The sequence below is a fragment of the Doryrhamphus excisus genome, chromosome 23 (assembly GCF_030265055.1).
Source record: "Doryrhamphus excisus isolate RoL2022-K1 chromosome 23, RoL_Dexc_1.0, whole genome shotgun sequence".
In the NCBI taxonomy this organism is placed as follows: domain Eukaryota; kingdom Metazoa; phylum Chordata; class Actinopteri; order Syngnathiformes; family Syngnathidae; genus Doryrhamphus; species Doryrhamphus excisus.
Window position 1 is genome coordinate 7387926 of NC_080488.1, and position 22067 is coordinate 7409992.

Genomic DNA, 22067 nt, shown 5'->3' on the forward strand with positions numbered 1-22067 from the left:
GCACATCATGACACGTCGTGGCAGCTCCACACGAGAAGCTTATTCATTATTCATGACTATTCATGTTTGCTTGCAGCCGCCCTGTTATGATACAGTCCTATCCGGAGTGGCCCACACCTGATTTGCTCCGCTACTCAGTCGGGCGGTGCGTGGACCTGCGTCGTCCGCCCGTGAGCGCTCATAGGTCGGATTCAGAAGGCTCGCAGAAGAGGAGGAGTACCAGGGGTGGTGGGGAAGGGGGGGGGAATCATACTGCAAGGAGTGTGGGGGGGGAAGAGAGGTCCAGCTGCAAAAAAAAAAAAAAAAAAAAAAAAAAAGGAACCGTGACAATAGCAACATCAAGCATCTCCTAAACGGCAGTCAAGAAACGGAGGGGGGGCGGGATTTCGGACGTACTTTGCCGCCTTGTGAGGGTCTCTTCCTGGAATACGAAACCTAGCATGGAGCGGCGCTGGAGAGGGAAGTCGCCGCGTCTCCATCACTGAGAGGCGCGTCCACCTGCTAACTGGAGGCCCGGGCTGCTGGTGCTGCTCGCTGGTGGTGGAGGAGGAAAAAAGGGAAGCAAAGCGAAGCAGGCTGGCCGGCCGGGCGGGCTTGGTTGGGTGGAGGAGATGCAGCGGGGACGTGTTTGCATTTGGAAGGAAACAACACGCACATTCTCACATTCAGTCCGAAGCTCTTGCGGAGGATCGGTTTGCGACGCTGGGGGGAAAGACGCAGTATTTTTGGGCGCAGACGCTCTGGAGGTAAGCATAGAAATACTCTTTATTATAACCATCGCTGTTAATGTGGGCGTGATGTGTGTTTTTGAACAGGGCAGCCTTGAACATACACAGGCCAGCAATGCTTTCATCCTCCATTAGACATTTTTTTTTATCTTCTTCCATGGGAGCATCCAGCAGCCTCCTTGGGACAGGACACACATTCATCCACCCATTACACATTTCCAAAGAAAAACAAAGAAAAAAACACTCACACAACCACACATTTAATGCATTAGTGTTGCATTTTTAAATTTTAATATATACTACCCAATTGAACATGACACAAATAGTGAATAAATAATGAATGATTCATGAATGAGATATTGAACCCCCCAATGTGGGTTAACACACCTTCTCATGCAGAGGCTCCTCCCTTTATAATATATTCCTTAAATTATTATTATTATTAGAAGTGACCGCAACATGGACGCCAGTGTATTGCCTGAATGCCATCACAGTGCGGTCGGGTCACTGGATCACTAGCATCATGTTTACCGTATGTGTCGGCCATGCTTGCACAGGCAACGTGAACGATGGGAACTGCATTCTGCACAGACGTCCACGTCACTTTTTTTTTTTTTTTTTTAAAGTTTCACACACAATTGTATCTTCCGAGTGCGGTTTTGCTGCAGTTGAGTTTATAAAAACGCTTATCGGTTCTCCTCCCCCCTTTCATGTTGAAGACAAGCAATGCAAACCAGATGGAAGGCCGTGCATTGATTGAGTCAAAGAGAGCCCCATAAGAGGGTTAAATTGAGTTGACACATTGATGTGGGTGTCATTATCATGTGTGACGGCACCGTGTGCGCCATCGGGGCCCCCAGGCGACGTGACGTGTGCACGCAGGGGTTTTGGTGGTAGTGAGTGTGCTAGCAGGGGGGGAGCGAGCGTCCTTCTTGTGGTCTGGTGGCTGGTGTGAAGAATGTCGGACGTGAGAACGGTGCTGTAGTTCGCTTTCTCTCAATGAATCAGTTGCCTGCGTTGGTTTGGTTGCTTTTCACGCTGTTTAAAAACATCCTACCATGTGGCATGTCGCTCTTCTCCTATTGGCCGCTAGAATGTAAACAGGAAGAAGGTGTATTGTATGGAGTTGGAGTATAGTGGGTGAAACAGAAATAGTTTTTTTTTTTTATCAAGCCACAGCAGCAATTAGCCAAGCGTACTTCACACACAAGATTACGTTGTAGTATTAAACTCCATAGTCTCTACTTTGCTGCATTGCTCTGTTTTATTGATGCCTTTAAGGACTACACACACTTGTTCAATTTTTTCGTGCTTGGGCTCACTGAACAACTCCAACACAGTATTCATTCATTCATTCATTCATTCATTCATTCATTTTCTACCGCTTTTCCTCACAAGGGTCGCTGGAGCCTATCCCAGCTGTCTTCAAGCGAGAGGCGGGGTACACCCTGGACTGGTGGCCAGCCAATCACAGGGCACATATAGACAAACAACCATTCACACTCACATTTATACCTATGAACAATTTGGAGTCGCTAATTAACCTAGCATGTTTTTTGGAATGTGGGAGGAAACCGGAATACCCGGAGAAAACCCACGCATGCACGGGGAGAACATGCAAACTCCACACAGAAATGCCCGAGGGTGGAATTTAACCCAGAGCACAGCGACATATTGTTTCTAAAACAAATAAGCAATGCTGTTAGTTTGGAGCTCCTTTTTGTCCCACTGAGTACGTATAGGGCAGACTTACCATTAGACAAATACTGGCAATCCTGGACTGGTCGCCAGCCAATCACAGGGCACATATAGACAAACAACCATTCACACTCACATTCATACCTATGGACAATTTGGAGTCGCTAATTAACCTAGCATGTTTTTGGAATGTGGGAAGAAACCGGAATACCCGGAGAAAACCCACGCATGCACGGGGAGAACATGCAAACTCCACACAGAGATTGCCGAGGGTGGAATCGAACTCCTAGCTGTGTGGCCTGCGCGCTAACAACTCGACCACCGTGCAGCTGAACTCACAACAACCCAGCCAATCACAGGGCACGTATAGTCAAACAATTCACACTCACATTCATACCTATGGACAATTTGGAGTCGCCAATTAACCTAGCATGTTTTTGGAATGTGGGAGGAAATCGGAGTACTTCGGGTTTTCTCCGACAACATGCAAACTCCACACAGAAATGACCAATGGTGGAATCGAACCCTGGTCTCCTAGCTGTGAGGTCTGCACGCTAACCACTCGACTGTGCCGTGCCGCCACACAAATATAATATACAGATCCAAAATGATCGGAAAGTGAAACCCACAGCACACTTTTGTGTTCCTAATAAAGCCATATCTTTTTATTAATGCATAAAATATTTTCAAAAATAAATCCTAATAAAGACTAAAGGTTAGCAAACATGCAATCAAGTCAACACAATAGAGCGTCCAATCATGAACGACGGTGGCAACCTTGTCCACAATAATGTATAGAACCATTAATAATGTATCTCCTCTTAGTAATAGACATTCTAGCAATACATCAGAATAGAACATGCTATTTCTTTAATGCAATTACCCCTCTTGGAAGTTATGAATAACCTTGTGCAAAATAAATAATCATAACCACTCCAAAAGACGTTGGATAGTCAACAAGTAATTGCAGTAGCGGGTTAAGCACATGGGTCATATAGCACAGATGCAGCGGGAGGGGGAATTGCACCCATGTTCAGCATGTACAAATGGAGTAGTGTGAGTACGCACTTAGTCTCCTGTTGAATAAACTTTATTTGTGATGTTAATGGAATCTAGTATGAAAATGCCTTACCGATTTTTATGACAAACACTAGCCCCACTAAACATGGCAGGAAGAAACACTGGCAAAAGTTGCTGAAAAGGGAAGGGAAGCTAGCCTGGTTAGCTTAGTTTAGTAGAGCATGCTGGGCTGTAGGAGTGTGTTATTTACACGGGAATGTTTTCAAGTCAAAATATTTTATTCTTTCAGCTTTCTGGGTGACTTGAAACAGTATTTTTTTTCCAGGCAGTCGAGTGGTTAGTGTGCACAGACCGCACAGCTAGGGGACCAGCGTTCGATTCCACCCTCGGCCATCTCTGTGTGGAGTTTGCATGTTCTCCCCGTGCATGCGTGGATTTTCTCCGGGTACTCCGGTTTCCTCCCACATTCCAAAAACATGCTAGGTTAATTGGCGACTCCAAATTGTCCATAGGTATGAATGTGAGTGTGAATGGTTGTTTGTCTATATGTGCCCTGTGATTGGCTGGCCACCAGTCGAGGGTGTAATCCCGCCTCTCGCCCAAAGACAGCTGGGATAGGCTCCAGCACCCCCAGCATGGTGGATTAGTGGTTAGCACGTTGGCCACACAGTCAGGTGATTGGGAAGACCTTTTTTTTTTTTTTTTTTTTACAGAGCTTCATAGTGTATTCATATGTGTATTCCAATGACGGCATTGTAAGCTAGCTGAAATAATTATTATTATTTTTTAAATTTTATTTGGGCAAATATATGGAACATTACAGTGCATTTTTTACATCAATCAAAATATAACTTTCCATTATTTACATTTGTATTCAACTAGCTTATGAACTAGCTTATAAATAAATGCCTACCCCTTTTTGCAAGATATAATCATGCTCATTGGAATATTATTACTATTCATTATTATCATTGTAATATTATTATTGTTATTATTCATTATTATCATTATTGTTATAATCTTTATCATTATTACCAGTATTGTTTTTATTATCACCATTATTATAATCATCATTAATATTATAATTTTCATCATTATAGTTGTAACAATTTTGGGATTTTTTTTATTTAATTATTTAATTTTACAGACTTCATTGCTGTATCATTACCATGTATCTTTAACTCATTTTCTGGTGTTATAATGCACAGAAAAGGGAAATAACGATTGTGAATTTAGATGACGGCCCAAATCCCCCAAAGTGCAGTTGTCATTATTATCACCATTATTATAATCATCATTAATATTACCATTTTCATCATTATAGTTGTAACAATTTTTGGATTTTTAATTTTTTTTTTTAATTATTTAATTTTACAGACTTCATTGCTGTATCATTACCATGTACCATGAACTCATTTTCTGTTGTTATAATGCACAGAAAAGGGAAATAACGATTGTGAATGATGATGATGATGATGGCCCAAATCCCCCAAAGTGCAGTTCCCCTTTAACTGGCATCCACTTCAGCTAACTCGGATGAGAAGGTGATCCCACTGACACATTTCGGCACCGTAATTCTGCGAGCAGCCGTGCCCAAAATGTTTGAAAATACTGCCCGAACGTTATGTAGCAGCCATGAAAGCAGCAGCTTGTGTACATAGTCTCTTATCATAGCGAGCTCCGTGGCTCCTCCTGCTTTCCAGCCAGCCGCAGGCGCATACGCAAGCTTCTAGTAGCTACTAGTCAGTCCACGGAGGACGACGTAAACCTCATCAGTGCAGCCATTCCACTTTTACATGTGAAGATCATGTTATTTCTTACTTCTTATTACTTATTTATGTCTAATATGTCTATTATATTGGGTAACACAATGGAAATGTGATATAGGGGTGTTATTTCTTACCTAGAGGGCTCTTATAATGCACAAAACTGTATTTTGAAACAGTTTTTTATGCTTTTCTATGAAAATATTGGATTTATGAATGGTGACTAATGACTAATATTAATGATCATTCATAACAGAAATAAATACCAATACTCTAAATCAGGGGTCTCAAACTCAATTTACCTGGGAGCCACTGGAGCTAGGGTCTGGGCATGACTGGGCCGCATCAGGTTTTCAAAAAAATAAATAAACACATTTATTAAAAAGAGAAAAATATACAAACTTTTTCAGTGCTTTGGTTCTGATTTTCTACAATAAAAGCTCTGATAAAACATTCCACTGTTCTCAAATATCTTAATTTTTATTTTTCTGCACAAAATAAGATGAAAAATAAACAAATCAAGAATAAAGAAAATCAATCAATCAGTAATAAATAAATATAATAATAATAATAATAAAACAGCAAATAATAAAAACTTAAGAAACCACATATAGTTGGTGGGTAGACAAATTATTTTTTTCAGATTAAAATGAACAAAGCATTATTAGAGCCCTGTAGACATGACAAAACACGACTATAGTCACATTTATACTCTTTTTATTTACAACATATTGCGCAACTGCAGGGTCTAGAGCAGGGGTTGGCAACCTTTACTATGAAAAGAGCCATTTCACCCACTTGCCCACTAAAGAAAAATAGCCTGGAGCCGCAAAACATTGTATGTTTAAAACAACATTGGAGGGAAAAAAAAAGACGAGTTGGAGTACTCTTGCTAGTACTGGAGATAAACTTTTGTTTTTAAATGAGCTCTAATTTATTTTTTAGAATCGTCAAATAACTCATTAATAATAATTAATAACTCAAATAACTCAAAGTATTACTCATTTCCCTTTATGTTAACCTGTCAGAGAGAACTGGATAGCATCCTGTCTGCTCATTCAGTCACCAGTCAGAACTCAGTCAGGATGCATTCATGGTCTCACACAAAGTTGGATTTTTGTAAACTCATAACAAAGACGTGCATTTTCACCACACGGGTGCTAAAAAAATATTCAAGCATTGCAAAGGGAGCCGCAACAAAGAGGCTGGAGAGCCACATGCGGCTCTGGAGCCGCGGGTTGCTGACCCCTGGTCTAGAGACACATGCTCTCAAACTCTCAAACTAGAGAGCTAGCGACCTAAACGGTAGCCTTCAAGTTATTTCCTTTAAACTTAAATAGCCCAAAACCTACCACTTCCACACGGATAGGGAGGATAACTATTAACAGTTATTTAACCTTTAACATGAACATTAATCAAACGTAATAATTTTTTCTGGGTACATGATACCATACAGCATCCATATCAAACTTGCGCGGGCCGCACTAACATTAAACTTTCATATCAAGGCGGGGGCCTCAAACTAGTGTCCTGCGGGCCACATTTGGACCGCGGGCCGCGTGTTTGAGACCCATGTTTTACACCTTGCATCACCATAAATCAGAATGAACAAATAAGCTTGTTACCTAGAAGTGGCATGCTCTGAATGACAAATGATTTCTTTGCCCCCATAAGGCATCCATCCCACCGAGGTTTCCGTCTGGAATCCTGCCCTTTTTATTCCCCTATCTCTGCAGCACAAGCACATTGATCCCATTGGGGCGGGTTTGAGCGTGTGTGTTTGGGTCAGTAACAATGTATGCAGAGCCCCACTGCGTTTGGGCTGTGACATGTCGTGCTGAGGCCCAGCAGCTCTAGTCTTTCTGTGCGATGCAGGCTTTCTGTAATTAAAGGCAGAGGTAAGAGCAGGGGAGCAGACCGGCTCTGATTGCTTTTCATAGCTGCGAGCACACAGAGAGCTGCAGCGTGTCCTCGGGGGACTGAGGCGCTGTTGAGCTTTTCTCGCTGCCAGCTCGGTAACACCGCCCCCACCCCCACCCAGACGAGGACTCCAAAAACATACATCCCAGCACACGCAGATTTCTACTTGAAAATATATGTGTATATTATTGTCGCGTGGCTGTTTAATTCCTTCAAAACAGCACAATCAGAAATGCATTGCTTGGCTTTGATTGGCTCGTAACGATGTTCAATTTTCGCATAGGTTATCTGTGGTTGTGGTTGTGCCCCATACAGGGGCAGACTTGTACCCTCCACCTTACTTTGCTTCCCCCAACAGATGCCGAGCTGATGCCTCCACGTTTCTCATACTATTTAGAGCAGGGGTCTCAAACTCGCGGCCCGCCACTAGTTTGAGGCCCCCGCCTTGATATGAAAGTTTAATGTTAGTGCGGCCCGCGCAAGTTTGATATGGATGCTGTATGGTATCATGTACCCAGAAAAAATTATTACGTTTGATTAATGTTCATGTTAAAGGTTAAATAACTGTTAATAGTTATCCTCCCTATCCGTGTGGAAGTGGTAAGTTTTTGGCTATTTAAGTTTAAAGGAAATAACTTGAAGGCTACCGTTTAGTTCGCTAGCTCTCTAGTTTGCGAGATAGCATGTGTCTCAAGACCCTGCAGCTGCTCAAATTAATTTACTTAAATTAAATCCACTTAAATTAATTTATTAATAAATTAATTTATTACTATAATTACTATACTATAATATTGACATTTATTATTTCACCTAATAAATGTGAATAATTATAGTTGACATTTATTATTATTTATTATTATTCATTACTATAATTATTTATATTTAATGTATATTAATATTAATTTATATTATAATAATTAATTTATTACTATAATTACTATACTATAATATTCACATTTATTATTTCACATAATAAATGGGAATAATTGTACTTCACATTTATTATTATTATTTATTACTATAATATTTACGTTTAATTTACATTAACATTAATTTATATTATAATTAATTTATTTATTACTATAATTACTATATTATAATTATTCACATTTATTATTTCACATAATAAATGTGAATAATTATATTTCACATTTATTATTATTTCTGATCACATTTATTCACATATATTTCTTCCTATACATTCCAAAAACATGCTAGGTTAATTGGCGACTCCAAATTGTCCGTAGGTATGAATGTGAGTGTGAATGGTTGTTTGTCTATATGTGCCCTGTGATTGGCTGGCCACCAGTCCAGGGTGTACCCCAGGACCTGTTAATAAAAGCGCATCTTGCAGGAACTGCAGGTGGTAGGTAAGATTTCTATGATTACTTTCGTTGGTTGCGGTCAAGTTTTCTCACTATGTTGACCTGGAGTTCAATTCTGAAGCGTGATTCATCACACAAATGTGTTAATATCGGATGTTCTCAGACAGTTCTCATTCCAGGTGGATCTCAGACCTGGTACCCACATATGACAGAAACCTGAATTTATCAACTCATGATCAGGTGCAAACACGCAAAAGTTAGTTCCAGTAATGTGTATGCTAAGATTTTATCAGCAGTTGTCAAAGGCGGTGGACAAAGTACCTTCCGGGTATGCGGTAACCTGCCACGGGTCACACTTAATAACCACTTTTACTGATACTTTTCACAACATGGCTGTGAAAGGTAGCGCAGTAGCACTACCATCTCGATGGTGGCTGTAGAACTTATCAACACCATTACATTTCTCTTGCCCAGACAAGCTAGGCTACATTCCAAAGTGGGATGTTCAAATATTTATAAATGTTTTTTTCACTTTCTAACCTATAAAAAAACTATGGAATCAAACTATGGAATGGATTGAGTAAGGACCTCAAACAATGCACAACGATGAGCCAATTCAAGAAACAATACAAGCAGTTGATGTTTGCTAAATACAAGGATGAAGAGTCTTGAACCAGTCATGATGTGCTATATATATCACTATATTGACACTTACTATGGTACCCATTATGTCATTGGATGGTCATATCAGCTCGTAAAATAACCTCAAATAAAAATAAATTAATTAATTAAATAAAAATTAAATAAATACATTAATAAAAAATAAAATTAAACTAAAAATTAGATTCAGAAAGCAGGAAGTGAACAAGTGTAACACTTACTGATTGTAAAAGTATGGTACCCATTATGTCGTATGGTCATATCAGCTGGTAAAATAACCTCAAATCACCTAAAAAAATAAATAAATCAATAAATAAAATAATAGAAAATAAATAAAATAATAATACAAATATATAAATTAGAATAAAAATTAATAAATAAATTAAATAAATAAATTAATACAAAATAAAATAAAACTAAAAATTATATTAGGAAAGCAGGAAGTGAACAAATGTAACAGTTACTGATTGTAAAAGTATGGTACCCATTATGTCATTGTATGGTCATATCAGCTCGTAAAATAACCTCAAATCACCCAAAAAAATCAATCAATAGATAAAATAATAGAAAATAAATAAATAAAATAATAATAAATTAATACAAAATAAAAAAAATAAAACTAAAAATTATATCAGGAAAGCAGGAAGTGAACAAATGTAACAGTTACTGATTGTAAAAGTACCAGAAGGAGGGGTAGGATTTAATAAGCTTTGCTTCTTCCTACTCCTTTTGGACATGTGGAACTGTGAACTGATTATGGGATGCATTCAATTGTAATCTGATGCATGTTCAAATGAAATAAAACCATTACCATTAACATGATGTCCAAAATAGACATATCGGATGTGTAACAGTAAAACTTTGGATGCTAACCTTGTGTCGATGAACTAGTGGTGCATGGCTAGTCCAGGTAATGCATCAGGATTTCTACCATTGACGCACAAAAGTCCAATTAAAGCGGCCTCTATTAAAGTACTTTGTGCCTACTTGAGCTCGGCATGTGGGCTGGTTGGTGGCCACCGGGACCACGATCACGCAGGCTTGACATTCACAGCTCATTTCCTGTTTCCACGTCAGACCCTGATATTGCAGACGGATAGATAATATGAAAGTTCCCCATTGGTTTCGCCGTCCCTCGTACGTCAACTCCTGGGATTCTTCACGCAGACAAGTAGGGTCTGATCCTGGGAAAAAATTTGAGTAGGAACCTCGTCGGTTTAATGTGGCGGACTCAGGTGCGTTGACGTGAATGGTGTGAAAGCATCGTATTGACAGCATGACCCGGGAGAGGGGGGGCTTTGTGACGGGGCTGGATTTTAATTGGTTTTACAGGATACTCCCATGTACTGTTCCCTTTTGTAATGGCACACACAGTGGCAATAACAGCACCCCCCCACCCCCCCCATCATAATAACACTAATAGATTCATCGCCCCTTGTCTAATTTGAACTTGTTTATCTGGTTTAATTCCTCATGTTGGTGTGATATGGTGGACATGTATACTGTAGGGATGCTGGAATAATAATAATAATAATAATAATAATAATAATAATAATAATAATAATAAGCCTTATCTTTGATTTGTTGGATGCAAAGGGAGGGATAGGAATAAATAAGAGCTGCAGAGGAATGGTGGGAAGATTAGAGGAAGGCTTGGACAGACAGAGTACAGAGACATGTTGCGGTGATGGTGGTGGTGGTGGTGATGGTGGGGGGGGGGATCGGGGGTGCGTTTGGAACAAACAAACTATACCGAGATAGACAGTAGTGTTCCTAATGGGAGAGAAGCCCCTGTGCACTTTTTTTTTATTTTTATTATTTATTATTTTTTCTAAATGCTGTTTTGTCTGTTGACCACTTAACAAGCCACCAGTGCCTGAGAAAAGAAGCCGGTGTAGATAATTACCAGCATTTCAACGCAGCCTCGTTTGACTCTCTAAACAATGTTTTGAATCACGATACAAAGACACACAGCAGATCATACGCCACATGAAGCGTTATTAATATTTATCGCAATGCAGCATTCAGTCAAAGATTGCATGTAATCCGGTTTAATCGGGCTGCTGTTTTTAATTTGGAATCAAAAACATTTGCAGTAATTGATGTGAAAAGGGCGGCACGGCGGTCGAGTGGTTAGCGCCCAGACCTCACAGCTAGGAGACCAGGGTTCAATTCCACCCTCGGTCATTTCTGTGTGGGGTTTGCATGTTCTCCCCGTGCATGCGTGGGTTTTCTCCGGGTACTCCGGTTTCCTCCCACATTCCAAAAACATGCTAGGTTAATTAGCGACTCCAAATTTTCCATAGGTATGAATGTGAGTGTGAATGGTTGTTTGTTTATATGTGCCCTGTGATTGGCTGGCTACCAGTCCAATGAATGAATGAACGAATGAATGAAGTGGGAGAGTGTGGAGGGGCGTAGAGTGCAGAAAGTGATGTATGTGACAAGTGACAACCGTTTTTTGGGTTGTTTATGTTGTGAGTCAGAAAAGCAAAAAATATTTGTAAAGTTATGCTTGAAATCTTTTTTTAGTTGGGAACTGATATTTTCCTGAAACTTACCTATTTTCTACTACTGATTACTTCTTTTGGCTGGCGACCAGTCCGGGGTGTTTCCCTCGCCTCTTGCCCGAAGACAGCTGGGATAGGCTCCAGCACCCCCGCGACCCTTGTGAGGAAAAGCGGTAGAAAATGAATGAATGAATGAATGAATGATGTGAAAAGCTACAACATTACAGGCAAGGATGACAAAAAAAAAACTGTTGAGATGCAAGAGCCCACCCGTTAGATAGCCCACCCGTCAGCTGGCCAATATGGCTTTGCGTTATGTTTACCGTGACGCGCCAGAGGGCGAAACATAATCCATGCGCAGCACATCTAAGCACAAGTCAAATGAGAAATGTTTTTGGAATATCTTAACACCGAATTGAATTGCATACATGAATTTTGAAGATAGATTTGACCTGATCTGATTCTGGATGCTGACGGCAAAGACGGCATGACTGCTATTCTACTAAGACTGATAATTATAATCATTCCCAGCAAGTGGTCCTTGTCACGGGAGCATGGCACAATGGAAACAATAATTAGGACTTCTCATTTCATATGCTGGATGAGAGACGTGAAGTGTGCACGGTGACATCTAGCATGTACACGTTTGTGTTTACTCGTTTGTTTGCCTGTGTGGGTTTGCCCCACTCATTCGGGACGGATTTGCTTCCATTTACTCCCCTCGGAGTTTGCATGTTCTCCCGGTGCATGCGTGGGTTTTCTCCGGGTACTCCGGTTTCCTCCCACATTCCAAAAACATGCTAGGTTAATTAGCGACTCCAAATTGGTAACAAATTGGTAATTAGTAATGTAACGGCTTTTCAGTCTTTAATCTGATTAATCTTATGCTTGTAGTTTCGATTAATCGATTAATATGTTTTCAGAAGTCAAAATCATTTTTAAACGATTCATCCGGTACTTGAGTTGTAAATGTGAAAAAGTTGTAAATGTTAAAAAGTTGTAAATTAATTAAATAATTGTAATCAGTTAATCATCAATTCGATTAATTGTTGCAGCTCTATTGTTCACCTATTATTTAGACAGTTAGAGTTGTTGGGAGTTCGACTGCACGGCGGACGAGTTGTTAGCGCGCAGGTGTGATTTACATTCCAAATCGGTAATTAGTAATGTAACGGCTTTCTTAGTCTTTAATCTGATTAATCTGAAGCTTGTAGTTTCGATTAATCGGGGTAGGCCCAAGAAGGACAGAATCAATATGAAGCACCATCAGTGTTTTCAGAAGTCAAAGCATTTTTAAACGATTCATCCGGTACTAAAAAAAGTTTTCAATTAATTGTACAATCAGTTAATCATCAATTCGATTAATTGTTGCAGCTCTACTGTTCACCTATTATTTAGACAGTTAGAGTTGTTGTGAGTTCGGCTGCACAGCTGATGAGTGTTTTAGCGCGCAGGTGTGATTTACATTACAAAACGGTAATTAGTAATGTAACGGCTTTCTTAGTCTTTAATCTGATTAATCTGAAACTTGTAGTTTCGATTAATCGGGTAGGTCCAAGAAGGACAGAATCAATATGAAGCACCATCAGTGTTTTCAGAAGTCAAAGCATTTTTAAACGATTCATCCGGTACTAAAAAAAAGTTTTCAATTAGTTGTGAGTTTGACTGCACGGTGAACGAGTGTTTAGCGCGCAGGTGTGATTTACATTGCAAATCGCTAATTAGTAAAATGTAAATCTGTGTAAAACTTCACTAACACAACATAGCTAAAATTGTAACCCAGTACTGTCCATTTCACAAGCAAGCTTTTTAAACGTGGGTAGTTTTAGCGTGGAAAAGCTAGAGGGACCTGCAGCATGCCTCCCTCTCATTTATTTTGGGCTCGCCCCTGACAGCAGTGCTGGGTGACGTACGGAAGTCTCCGGCACGAGCAAATAGACATTTCTCAGCTCGGAGTCGGTGCTTTTCGAAGTCAGTTCCACAAGTCATCATTCAGCTCCACTGTCAGAATTTCAGCCCACATGCATGAGTGCTGAGCAAGGTAAAATGCTCTCCGGTGGGAGTCAAATATGCACCTCGGTGTAGCTGATAAAAGAGCTAATTCATCATTTAGTCACACAAAGCTGAAGAGACTCATCTGAACTCCTCGTGTACGACTGGAGATCTAAGCAACACTTGCTGTTTTTAGTATTTATATTAGTCTATATATTATTATTTTGTATTATCTGTCATATTTCATCATTTACATTCATTTTCTACCGCTTTTCCTCACGAGGGTCGCGGGGGTGCTGGAGCCTATCCCAGCCGTCTTCGGGCGAGAGGTGGGGTACACCCTGGACTGGTGGCCAGCCAATCACAGGGCACATATAGACAAACAACCATTCACACTCACATTCATACCTATGGACAATTTGGAGTCGCCAATTAACCTAGCATGTTTTTGGAATGTGGGAGGAAACCGGAGTACCCGGAGAAAACCCACGCATGCACGGGGAGAACATGCAAACTCCACACAGAGATGGCCGAGGGTGGAATCGAACTCTGGTCTCCTAGCTGTGTGGCCTGCGCACTAATAACTCGACCGCCGTGCAGCCGAACTCACAACAAATTGCGAATTTCCCCACTGAGGGTCGAATAAAGGCATATCTTATCTAACAACTCTGACTGTCTAAATAATAGGTGAACAATACAGCTGCAACAATTAATCGAATTGATGATTAACTAATTGCACAATTAATTTACAACTTTTTTTAGTACCGGATGAATGGTTTTTTGATTTAAAAATGCTTTGACTTGTGAAAACACTGATGGTGGTTCATATTGATTCTGTCCTTCTTGGGCCTACTCGATTAATCAAAACTTCAAGCTTTAGATTAATCGACTAAGAAAGCCTGAGCAGTAGTGAGAAGGTGTATTATTACTTTTTGTACTGTTATTGTGCCAAATATTATTATATCTAATAGTATTATATATAGGCGGCACGGCGGTCGAGTGGCAGAGCTCACACCTAGGAGACCAGGGTTCAATTCCACCCTCGGACATCTCTGTGTGGAGTTTGCATGTATAATAATACTATATATATATTATTATAATATATAATAATATTATATATTATTATTATATAATAATATAATATATTATATATCATATAAATATATTATTATGTTTTGGCACAAATTTATACTGTCAAATTTAAACAAAATGATGATGATCATTATTATTATTATTAATAATAATAATATTATATATAATATTATATTGTACATGTAATATTATAATATATAACAATAGTATATATTATTATATAATAATAATATAATCATATAATATATTATATATAATTTAAATACAGGAATATAAAAATACATTAAAAAAAAATACATACAAATCCATAAAAAATAAAATACAGGAAGCTTCCTGTGTAAGTCCCTGCCCCTCCCGTCCATGATCTGCATCTTTGTTGCTGTTCCTGTCAATGCTTCGAGGCAATGCTTCCGTCTCGGTTGGCTAAATACTGTGGACGCATCACAACAAGCCTCATTTCTCTTTTATATTCAGATGCTGATTTGTATAACCCGCTTTTTTGAGATCTGTTTCAGAGGTGTGGGTATGCTTGTGTTTCCATCGTGCTTGTTTCTCGCATTTGTGTGCTTTATTTGGGATTTGCTTATGGTTTATTTATGTCGGTAATCCCGCAGAGGGGAAGTTCTCTGACAGGGGAGAGCTTGTGTATAGTCTGCATGCATACTTTATAGCCATATGATCTAATAGGTTTTAAACCCGCTATCAAAGATGCATGCTGCCGCAGTGTTTCGGCTCCAGTGATGAGGCCTCTGGAGAGGTTGGCTAAGGTATCTTTGTGCATTGTGCATACATATGAATGATGGGATTTAGGGCCAGCCATTGCGGATAGAAGCACCCTGGTTGCTGGTCTGGAGGTGCACCGATGCCTCCAGACAAACGCCACTTCGTGTCACTCCGATCCAAAGTGCTGATGGTGGAGTGCTAGTATATACTACTTAATTAGCCTTTCGCTCGTATATCGCTTTTCTAGCACTTTCACACTGTTTTTAACCCATTAGTTGAGTTAAAACTCCACTTTAAAGAACCACCCCCGGCATCCATTACTGTCCATGGTATCCATCTGCAACACATTGCAACACCACCAAGCACATGTTTTATTTATGAAATTAAATAACATGGGTGTAAAGGCGACTATAGGGGTGTTAGTTAATGTCAGGAGGGCTCTCATAATGTTAAAAACAGGTTTTCTAGGAAAACAGCCTATCCCAGCTGTCTTCGGGCGAGAGGCGGGGTACACCCTGGACTGGTCGCCAGGACCGGAGCATGAGGGGATAGAGAAGAAGAAAAAAGAAAACAGAGAAAACACAATAATAAATCATAAAAAACATTAATTCATTCATTTATTTTGTACCGCTCATCCTCACGAGGGTCGCAGGGGGTGCTGGAGCCTATCCCAGCTGTCTTCAAGTGACAGGCGGGGTACACCCTGGACTGGTCGCCAGCCAATCACAGGGCACATATAGACAAACAACCATTCACACTCACATTCATACCTATAGACAATTGAGAATCACTGATTAGCCTATTTTGGGAATTTGGGAGGAAACCGGAGTACCCACCGGGAAAACCCACGGATGCACGGGGAGAACATGCAATCTCCACACAGAGATACAGAGAGTGGAATCGAACTCGGGTCTCTGAGCTGTGGGACCTGCGTAATAACCACAATATTCCATTTAGAAATAAGGAATCCTATTTAATGGAAATGTACTGATCATGGTCAGGTTTGAATCCAATGAAGCACCATAAATGAGGGATTACTGTATTGCTCAGTGGTCAAGTCAGTGGTTTGATAGCTTCTCCGGGGAGGAAACTCCGGCAACGGCAATTTTTCAGTGTCCAAGTGTATTTTTTAAACAGTTTTAAACCTGGACTTGTTTTTCCGAATGCTTATTCCACTTCAACGTCCGCTTGTTGTCATACTTTAGTCCAAAAAAATGTTCGTTTTGAGACCCAAGAGAGAGAAAGTTGACATAAAAAGTCCACTTTGACTCATCTTTGTGGACTTTAGGAAATATTAATATAAGTTCCGTGGTAAAATATATTTAAATCAGGCTGAGAATTAATTCTATTCTTCTGGAAGGCAGATGGGATTTCTATATCCGTTGAGATGAGTCGCTGTGCCCTCCCGAGACTTCCCATCACAAATCAATTACCTCTCTACCTCCCTCGCGTCACCCACTCTCTGGAGTACTCTCCTCATATTCTTCATTAGAAGCCCACCACTTCACCTATAGTGCACCATGAACATCTCAACCAGAACTCTGTGTATTTTTAAGTGTCCGTTCTCCCTTGGAGTGCCTCTCTGGGATGTATCAATGTTTCTTAGCTGTGCGGATCACATCGTTCCCACTCGGCAGTGTTGTTGCTTCAGAAAAAAGTAGTCCATTCTGAAGTCGAGGTGGAGAAGGTTGAGACCGTGAAATGTGTCAGTATCGCCGAAGCCAGGCGGTGGCGTCGCCTTGGGAGTTCATTCATTCATTCATTTTCTACTGCTTTTTCCTCACGAGGACCGGAGCATGAGGGGATAGAGAAGAAGAAAAAAGAAATGAGAGAAAACATTTCATTTCATTTCATTTTCTGCCACTTTTTCCTCACGAGGGTCGCGGGGGTGCTGGAGCCTATCTTCTATGCACGGGGAGAACATGCAAACAGATCACAGAGATGGCCGAGGGTGGAATTGAACCCTGGTTTCCTAGCTGTGAGGTCTGCGTGCTAACCACTCGACCGCCTATATATAATACCATTAGATATAATAATATTTGGCACAATAACAGTGCCAAAACATACAAAAAGTAATAATGAACCTTCTCACTACTGCTACGGCTTTCTTAGTCGATTAATCTAAAGCTTGTAGTTTCGATTAATCGGGTAGGCCCAAGAAGGACAGAATCAATATGAAGCACCATCAGTGTTTTCAGAAGTCAAAGCATTAATTTAAACGATTCATCCGGTACTAAAAAAAAAGTTGTAAATTAATTGTACAATCAGTTAATCATCAATTTGATTAATTGTTGCAGCTCTACTGTTCACCTATTATTTAGACAGTCAGAGTTGTTGTGAGTTCGGCTGCACGGCGGATGAGTGTTTAGCGCGCAGGCGTGATTTACATTACAAATCGCTAATTAGTAATGTGTTAGTATTTGTTAGTAATGTGTTAGTACTAAGTATCTTAGTATTTAATCTGATTAATCTGAAGCTTGTAGTTTCGATTAATCGGGTAGGCACAAGAACGACAGAATCAATATCAGTGTTTTCAGAAGTCAAAGCATTTTTAAATCAAAAAACGATTAATCCGGTTGTAAATTAATTGTACAGTCAGTTAATCGTCAATTCGATTAATTGTTGCAGCTCTATTGTTCTACCGCCGTGCCGCCCTTCTTGGGAGTTATTATACGTTATTATATGTTCTCCCTTGTGAGTCACCTCAAAAAGAAACATCTCGCTAAGTGATGGGCTTGACAACGGCATCCTATTTTAGTCATCGGCAGGTAGGCGGAGGAGTTGAACCGCTCTGCGCGGTAAAGTCTTAGTCTAATTAGTCGGTCTAATTATGTCTTTGTGCTGGAAATTTCTCAAATTAGTGTGATCGTGCCAAACGCGAGCTCGCTCATTACACTTGTCATCGGCGTGTAAGTGAAGGAACGAGGAGCAACACAGGAGCCTCTCCCGGCGTTCCCATATACCATTATCGTGTAGTATTCTCGGAAATGAGAGATGTAGCGCTTGTGCTTCATCCCAGAAATACACATGGAAAATGTCACCTGCGAGAGACTTGACACCCCCCCCCACCCCTCTCTCTCTCCTGTGAAGACCACCGAAAGGTCCCCTTTGATTCTCCCTCCTCTTGCGCCGAGTGTCACAGCATCAGGGATGTTAGGTGTCTCACATGGAGGCGCTTTTTGATTTTCCCTCCTCGTGAGCTTCCGCAGCATCACCGCTGAAGGATACACACACACACACACACACACACACACACACACTAAGGAGGATACCCTGCCAGGCCACCATTTTCCTACAATTCTTTCTCTCCCTTGTTCATTTCCTCCTACCTTCTTCCTCCTCCCCCCCCAACTCCAGGGCCTGTGTAATTGGTATTCCGAGTGGCAGCTGGGATCCATACAAACGCAGCAGACAGAGGGAGCAAGCAAGCAGGGAGGAATGTGTGTGTGTGTGTGTGTGTGTGTGTGTGAGACATGGAGGCAGGGAGAAAGAGAAAGCCAGCAAGTCAATACGCTGCTTCATTAGAGCACTGAGTCACAGTGGTCGCTGCCTCGTTTGTTTGTGTTTGTCCAATACTTTGTCTGATGCAGGGCCCACCGACCCGCTACGCTCGTAGCAGGAACACACCTCTGTTAGATATCCTTTTCCGTTGCTTAGATGGTCTTCTCCTTGCTAGTGACGCTTTTCTATTGGCCGATAATACACGTATCGGTACAGCTCATTGGTGTTCCAACATTGCAACATCACTCTTGTTATGAAGGTCCTGAGTCCGAGTCCATGGTGGTGCAGAATCAGGTTGATTACATCGGTGTCGTGACCCCCGGATGATTGTGTCAAGTTGACAGGCTGGGATTTTAGCTTGACTTATTCCTGGGTTCGAGCACACGGTCTGGGAGAACCAACTACAGGAAGTACTTTTTCTCTTCTGTTGTTTTGTCCCATTCAGACTGATGCGTTCAAGGCAACACAAATGGGGCTAGCACATTCTTTTATGACTTTTATGCAGGCCTCACAGCTAGGAGAACCAGGGTTCAATTCCAACCTCACCCATTTCTGTGTGGAGTTTGCATGTTCTCCCTGTGCATGGGTGGGTTTTCTCTGGGTACTCCGGTTTCCTCCCACATTCCAAAAACATGCTAGGTTAATTGGCGACTCCAAATTGTCCATAGGTATGAATGTGAGTGTGAATGGTTGTTTGTCTATATGTGCCCTGTGATTGGCTGGCTACCAGTCCAGGGTGTCTCTTACTTAAAGACAGCTGGGATAGGCTCCAGCACCCCCCGCGACCCTCGTGAGGATAAGCAGTAGAAAATGAATGAATGAATGTTCTTTAGTTGGCTGCACGGTGGACGAGTGGTCTCACAGCTAGGAGACCCCAGTTCAATTCCACATTCGGGCATCTCTGTGTGGAGTTTACATGTTCTCCCTGTGCATGTGTGGGTTTTCTCCGGGTACTCCGGTTTCTTCCCACATTCCAAAAACATGCTAGGTTAATTAGCGACTCCAAATTGTCCATAGGTATGAATGTGAGTGTGAATGGTTGTTTGTCTACATGTGCCCTGTGATTGGCTGGCGACCAGTCCAGGGTGTACCCTGCCTTTCACCATGAAGACAGCTGGGATAGGCTCCAGCACCCCCGCGACCCTCGTGAGGAAAAAGCGGTAGAAAATGAATGAATGAATGAACTCCCAAGAAGGGCGGCACGGTGGTAGAACAATAGAGCTGCAACAATTAATCGAATTGATGATTAACTGATTGTACAATTAATTTAACTTTTTTTTAGCACCGGATTAATCGTTTTTTTTATTTAAAAATGCTTTGACTTCTGAAAACACTGATGGTGCTTCATATTGATTCTGTGTCTTAATACTATTGACTACTATTGACCACGGTTCAATTCCACCCTCGGCCATCTCTGTGTGGAGTTTACATGTTCTCACCGTGCACGAGTGGGTTTTCTCCGGGTACTCTGGTTTTCTCCCACATTCCAAAAACCTGCTAGGTTAATTAGCGACTCCAAATCGTCCATAGGTATGAATGTGAGTGTGAATGGTTGTTTGTCTATGTTTTTGGAATGTGGGAGGAAACCGGAGTACCCGGAGAAAACCCACGCATGCACGGGGAGAACATGCAAACTCCACATGGAGATGACCAATGGTGGAATTGAACTCGGGTCTCCTAGCTGTGAGGTCTGCACGCTAACCACTTGTCCGCCGTGCAGCCTCATCAACATCTTGTATTACTTTAAACTCTATTTGTATTTTACTTCATTTGGAACATTTTTATGCTTGAAAATGCTTCACTTAACAGAAGAATACATCACATTTACTTAAATAGGATAGTAGCCATATTGGAAACGGTGAAGTTGGCGATCTGAAAGCACTCTGCAGGATATTGAATAAAGTAGAGTAAGAGAGAAGTCGGTTAAGTCTCTTGACTTTTACCGCCTCAAAGAAACGGTAAATGGTTTTTCTTTTGTATCTCGTTTTTCCACCTTCAAGGCACTCATTTACCTTCTCATGCAACTGGGGGTTCAGTATCTTGCCCAAGGATACTACCACATGATCACAGGAGGACGGAGGATCGAACCGGCAACCTCCAACTCTACCACCTGAGCCATGCCGCCCCCAGAAAAACAAATAAACATGCAAGAGTGCAAATGCCACTTTCACTATCTCACTAACTAACCAACTAACCTACTAACCTGCTAACCTGCTAACCTGCTATAGCTGTACTGTACTCGTCACAGTATTCATTCAACAGTATGGTGCTAAAGTGTGGCCCGGGGACCATTTGCGGTCATTGATTGTGTTTTTAATTGCCTGAAGCACATTCTAAAAATACAATTAAACAAGAAAACAAACAAAAACAACCCCAGCAGCGATGGTAAAATTAATTAGCATTCATTTAATTAGAATAAAGTCAATAGTATGAAGACACTAAAGTCCTAATAATAAGAGGAAGACGTTGTAATTTTATGTGGTTGAATTTGTAATATGATGCAGAGAAACAATGTCATGTAATGAGGAAAAAAAAAACAAAACAGAAAAACCTAGCAAATTGAAAAGACGCTACAATATTATAAGAATATTGTCCAAATATTATGGGAATAAATTCCAAATATTGTGAACAAAATAAAATTATATATTTGAAAAAAAATGCATTGGAGGAAAAAAAAATAATTTAAGGAAATCAAGTTAATAATAATAACAATCATACATTTTATTTGTATTGTATTTACATTTTGGCAAAATCAAAGTGTTACAAAGTAAAAAAAAAAAGTTTATAAACAAAGCAGTTATAAAATCTAAGTATTTTTATGAGGTTGAAGTTGTAATATGATGCATAGAAACAATGTAATATAATGAGGGGGAAAAATAGACAATTGAAAAGACGCTACAATATTATAAGAATAATGTCCAAATGTTATGGGAATAAATTCAAAATATTGTGAACAAAAGAAAATTATATATTTGAAAAAAAATGAATTGGAGAAAAAAACTAATGTAAGGAAACCAAGTTAATAATAATAACAGTCATACATTTTATTTGTATTGTATTTACATTTTGGCAAACTCAAAGTGTTACAAAGTAAAAAAAAAAAGTAGGTTTATAAACAAAGCAGTTATAAAA

At 40.4% G+C, this 22067-nt stretch overlaps 1 protein-coding gene across 2 annotated transcripts in view; it reads left to right on the forward strand.

The window, feature by feature from the left end:
* Positions 1-323: 323 nt before the first annotated feature.
* Positions 324-22067, forward strand: part of nexmifb (neurite extension and migration factor b) — a 109873-nt gene continuing 88129 nt past the window's right edge. For both annotated transcript variants that reach the window (XM_058062768.1, XM_058062769.1), the window contains exon 1: positions 324-746. The gene's annotated coding sequence lies outside the window, so the exon portion shown is untranslated. The remainder of the gene's footprint in view (positions 747-22067) is intronic.